Consider the following 6000-nt stretch of genomic DNA (forward strand, 5'->3'; position numbering starts at 1 on the left):
GCACTTATATAATACTGATGATACTTTCATTAACGTGATTGGATGATGATTAGCAGGTGTGTAGAAATTTGATAATTATGGGGTTGGGTATAGACTCGTAAATCTTTATGAGTTACATGCGATTGCTATATGTGAGGTATGGAATGGGCAATATGTTAATAATAAGTCTCAAACAGTTGGTATGGAATTGATCTGTGTGTGTTAAATGTATGAATACCTGTGACTGAATCCGTGAGGAGAAGATGAATTGGAAAAATTGGGAATAATAGCTTTCTGCAGACGTGAAGGAACCTAAATGGTTCTAGAATCACTGACACGCCGCCCGACGGTACCTGATATACCGCCAAGGCGATCCCGAGCTGCCAGCAGTGTTTTGGCATGTCCTGTGGGTGGTCTGCACAGAGGGGAACCAAAGATTTAAGTGATGGGTGTTAGGATGATTGTTAGTATAAAAGGAGGGTACTTGTGTGATGTTAGAATTATCAAAATGGGACTGGGATTATGTATGAACTCTAGTTAAGGAGGCATGGGAAAAACTTGCGATGAGTATTTTTGTATGATACATTTGGTGTGGCTACACGGGTGTCTTGATTGCTGGCATGAAAAGGTGTTTAGATGAAGTGGTTGTTATTTAAACTGTCAATGTGACATATTAGTACTTAGGAAGAATGTGTGCTTAAACTCCAACACATAAACACATGAGTGCTTGTCTTGATTGTTTGTTGATGATTCGATGACTTGAGGTGTTACATATATATACTTGTATTTGAGGAACATGAATGTATGATTGTATGATCTGGATGTGAGATTTAATGGCTGAATGTGCATGAAAATCTCTGCAAGTGTATAAACCAGTAGGGGAGTGCCTTTAGTGGTGTGGCGCCTGGCGGTGGGAGAAGCCCCGCCAGGCGGTAAGCCACGAAACAGAGAGGAGTGTGAGGACAGACACCCGGCGGTAGAAAGACACTGCCAGGTGGCCTGGAGCGTGTTCGCCCAGCGGTTCATGGAGAGGCGCCAGGCGGAAGTGCAGTGGCAGGGGTCCTTTGCAGATGGAATTGCATGGATGATTTCTTTCCTTTTCCTTGGTAGCTTGGTCAAGGATATGCTGGATTTGGTTACGAGCGGGGAGGTTCGTAACAGAGTTGTGAGATGCGTGATTGATGCGGGCGGGGAGGTCCGTATCGGTTGTACTCTTGTGTGGGGATACGAGCGGGTAGGTTCGTATTTCCGAGCGCACACTTGAGGGTACTATGGGCGAGGAGGTTCATAGTAGGTATTCACGCATGTTGGACTACGAGCGGGCAGGTTCATAGAGTTGGACTACGGGCGGGGAGGTCCGTAGAGTTGGACCACGAGCGGGTAGGTTCGTGGGAGCATGATAATCCCTAAGGACCAAGGTTGTGGTTGGATATTTTCTCATATAGGTTATGATATTGGAAGTCTATTTTGATAACAAGTGTACCAAACTAAAATTAATTAAGTTAGATTGGGTAAGGGACAATTTATTTTATCTTATGATCATATTGTGTTCCTTTCAGCTTACCCTTTCTTGTTTGTGTGTTTGTGTTTGACAATGATCACGTGACTTGTCACGTGGGAGCAGATGGGAATTCAGGTGATCATGCTGATGCTTAGCGACAAAGCGAGGCTACCGATGGGGGATTTTCATTATACTATGCTTTCCTACATTTTGTAATAGACACTATGATGTTTTATCCATTATGAACATGTAATAAAGATGAGACAGCATGAATGGATTATAGCGAGTTAAGTTTTAAATTTTCTCGCGCTTGGGAACTTATTATAATATCTGAATTTCTTAAAGTATGTTTTGTGAAAGTGAGTTTTATCTAGTAATGTCCACCTGGGGTGTTACATTTGGTATCAGAGCATATGATTTCAAAATGATTTTTGGGCCTTGGGGAAGTGAGCTTATTGCGATTGTGAGACTAGTATAAATTGACTGAATTTTTAGAGTTTTTGAGATATGTGTTATTGCATGGTGTGTATTGGTAATGCATTTTCCGAGATAACTTATAATGGTGTATGATACTTATGTTCTAGAAACTAGGAAATGGCTGGTGGAAGAGGTAGAAGGATTGGTGCCAATAACTCAGCTGATGAAATTGCCCATGCTATTCACCGATTGGTTGACGCTATGCAGCCACAACAGGTGGTGCTACCACAGCCTGCACCCCGACCTGTCAGCATGGATGATTTCATGAGGCACAAACCAGCCAAATTCAATGGCAAGGCCACTCCTGATGACGCAGATGCGTGGATCAGGGAGTGCGAGAAGATATTCTGTGTACTCGGCTGCTCAGATGAACAGAAGCTGGCCTATGCCACCTTTCTCTTGGTGAGTGATGCAGAATATTGGTGGGTTGGTATGCAGCAACAGATGGGGACTAGGGAGGAGGAAGTGAGCTGGGAGAATTTCAAAAAGAGATTTCTGGAAAAATATTTTCCAGATAGTGCTAAGCATGAGAGGGAGGCAGAGTTTTTGACTTTGCAGCAGGGCAATATGACTGTGCAGGCTTACGTTAACAGATTTGTATCTGGCGAGGTTTTACACACAGAATATCAACGAGGAATGGCGTTGTTGGAAATTTGATAGGGGTCTACGACATGAGTTGCTCAGGGTTTTGGTGCCACTCAGGATCAGAGAATTTCCTCTTTTGGTGGAACAAGCAAAAAGTGTGGAATAGTTAGAGATGGGGCCTAGTCGCGTAGCCCGATCGTAGAGGAATGTTGTGGAGGCTAGACACCAGAAGAAGCCTTATAATCGACCTCAGACGTCCTCGTTAGGGATGAAGTGTTTCTAGTGTGGGGGAGCACATTTAAAGAGAGACTGCCCCAGACTTGCTCGTAACGTAGGGAGTAGTGGAGGGGGTGGAAGTGTTTTGTGTGTGATCAACCCGGTCACTTTGCAGACAGGTGCCCTAATAAGAAGACGGTCGCAGAGCCACGACCACAGTTGCCTTCTACAGAGAGGCCAAGAGTAGCAAGGAGAGTGTTTGCGCTGACTAGCGCCGAGGCAAACCGAGCAGGTAATCTTATACAAGATACGTGTGTAATGATGGGTCAGAATGTATGGGTACTTTTTGATTCGGGAGCTTCGCATTCTTTTATTTCCAATACATGTGTGGGGAGGTTGGGATTAGAGGTTCATGACTTGGGGTGCGAGCTAGTAGTCTCGACACCGACGTTTGACAAGTTACAACCAGTACTAGTTGTGATGGATGCTCGATTGAAGTGGCGGGTCGTAGGTTCAAGGTGAACCTCATCTGCTTGCCGTTGGAGGATCTGGATGTGATATTGGGGATGGACTGGCTGTCCAATCACCATGTGGTAATGGATTGTGGACGGCGCAGATTGATATTCCCAGAAACTGAAGGGGTAAAATTGATCTCGTCTCAAGAAGCTATGAAAGAATTGAGAGAAGGAGCTACCTGTTACATGATGATAGCTCAGCCAGAGAAAAAGAGTAGTGAAGAGCAGATCCGTGACATATCAGTGGTGGCTGATTTTACAGATGTGTTTCCTGACGAAGTTCCTGGATTACCCCCAAGCAGGGATGTGGATTTCACTATCGACCTCATCCTTAGGGCAGGTCCGGTGTCTGTCGCCCCTTATAGAATAGCGCCAGCTGAATTAACCGAACTCAAAAAGCATATAGAAGATCTGTTAGGGAAGAAATTCATCAGGCCAAGTGCATCTCCATGGGGAGCCCCAGTATTACTGGTTAAGAAGAAGGATGGGAGTTCCAGATTATGCGTCGACTACCGTCAGTTAAACAAACTCACAATTAAGAACAAGTACCCATTACCGCGGATAGATGATCTATTAGATCAGCTGCGAGGAGTTGGGGTGTTCTCAAAGATTGACTTAAGATCTGGGTATCATGAGATTTTGGTCAAACCTGAGGACGTACAAAAGACGGCATTCCGGTCTCGTTATGGACATTACGAATATGTCGTGATGCCGTTTGGGGTGACAAATGCTCCAGCGGTATTCATGGATTATATGAATCGCATATTTCGACAGTGTCTGGATAAGTTTGTTGTTGTGTTTATCGATGACATCCTCATTTACTCCAAAGATTGGGATGAACACGCTGAACATTTGAGGGTGGTGTTGGAAATACTCAGGGAACATCAGTTGTATGGGAAATGATCAAAATGTGAGTTCTAGCTGAGCGAAGTCCAATTTCTTGGGCATGTAATCTCGGCTTATGGTATCGCAGTCGACCCTGCAAAGATAGAAGCCGTGTTGAAATGGGAACGACTGCAAACGGTGACGGAGGTGAGAAGTTTTCTGGGATTGGCTGGGTACTACCGGCGATTTATAGAAGGGTTATCCAAAATGGTAAGTCCTTTAACACAACTCACGCGAAAGGACAAACCCTTCTCATGGACGAAACAGTGTGAGACATGCTTTGAAGAGATGAAGAAGAGACTGATTACGGCTCCAGTATTAGCTATTCCAGATACAACTCAAGCATTTGAGGTGTACTGTGATGCGTCATACCAGGGGTTGGGATGTGTATTAATGCAAGAGAAAAGGGCGGTAGCGTATGCTTCTCGACAGTTGAATATCCACGAGAAGAATTATCCCACCCATGATCTGGAACTAGCTGCGGTAGTTTTCGCTCTTAAGACTTAAAGACATTACTTATATGGCTCCCAATTCCGAGTCTTTAGTGATCATAAGAGCTTAAGGTATTTATTTGACTAGAAAGAACTTAATATGAGACAAAGGATATGGATGGAGTACCTTAAAGATTACGATTTTGAACTCCTCTACCATCCAAGCAAGGCTAATGTGGTAGCCGATGCCTTGAGCAGGAAGCGGGTACATATGTCTTCACTGATGGTGAAAGAATTGGAACTGATAGAGAAATTACGCGATATGAATTTGGGATTACAACTAAATTATGATCATATCTGGTGCAGTATGTTAATGGTTACAAACACCTTCCTAGAAGAGATCCGAGAAGGGCAGGTGCATGATGCTGAGTTACAACAGATTGTTGGATGGCTGGGTACAGAGAAGGGAAAGAAATTCAAGATGGGGGCTGATGGTATCTTAAGATTCTGTGATCGGATTTGTGTGCCTGGAAATTGGAGAATGAGAAGGAGAGTCCTAGATGAGGGACATAAGAGCCGCCTCAGTATCCATCCGGGTATGACGAAAATGTACAAGGATCTTAAGGAGTCATTCTGGTGGCCTGGGATGAAAACTGATGTGGCGGATTTTGTGGCAGCCTGTTTAGTGTGTCAGAAGGCTAAAATTGAGCACCAAAGGCCAGGAGGTACCCTAGAACCACTGGAGATACCCCAGTGGAAGTGGGATGGTATCTCTATGGATTTTGTGACTCACCTACCTCGATCTGTAAAAGGGCATGATGCCATTTGGGTAATAGTTGACAGACTCACCAAGTGTGCGCACTTCTTACCAATCAATATGAGGATGTCAATGGATAAACTCGCAAAGTTATACATTCGGGAGATTGTAAGATTACATGGGGTTCCAGCAAGTATAGTGTCAGATCGTGACCCGAGATTCACCTCACGGTTCTAGCAATGTTTACAAGCAGCACTAGGAACTCAACTTAGAATGAGTTCTGCATATCATCCTCAAACGGATGGTCAATCGGAAAGAACAATTCAGTCACTAGAAGATCTGCTTCGGGTGTGTGTATTGGACCATTTGGGTGGTTGGAGTGAAATACTTCCCTTGGTGGAATTTACTTACAATAACAGTTACCACTCAAGCATTGAAATGGCGCCTTACGAGGAATTATATGGAAGGAGATGCAGAACCCCTCTATGTTGGTATAAGGATGGAGAGTCAGTGACTATTGGGCCGAAGTTGTTGCAACGGACGACAGAAAAAGTCAAACTGATTCAGGACAGGATGCGTGCGACTCAGAGTAGACATAAGTCGTATGCATATAAAAGGAGGAGGCCGCTAGAATTCCAAGCGGGGGATCATGTG

This window comes from Vigna unguiculata, chromosome 4 (genome assembly GCF_004118075.2).
Source record: "Vigna unguiculata cultivar IT97K-499-35 chromosome 4, ASM411807v1, whole genome shotgun sequence".
In the NCBI taxonomy this organism is placed as follows: domain Eukaryota; kingdom Viridiplantae; phylum Streptophyta; class Magnoliopsida; order Fabales; family Fabaceae; genus Vigna; species Vigna unguiculata.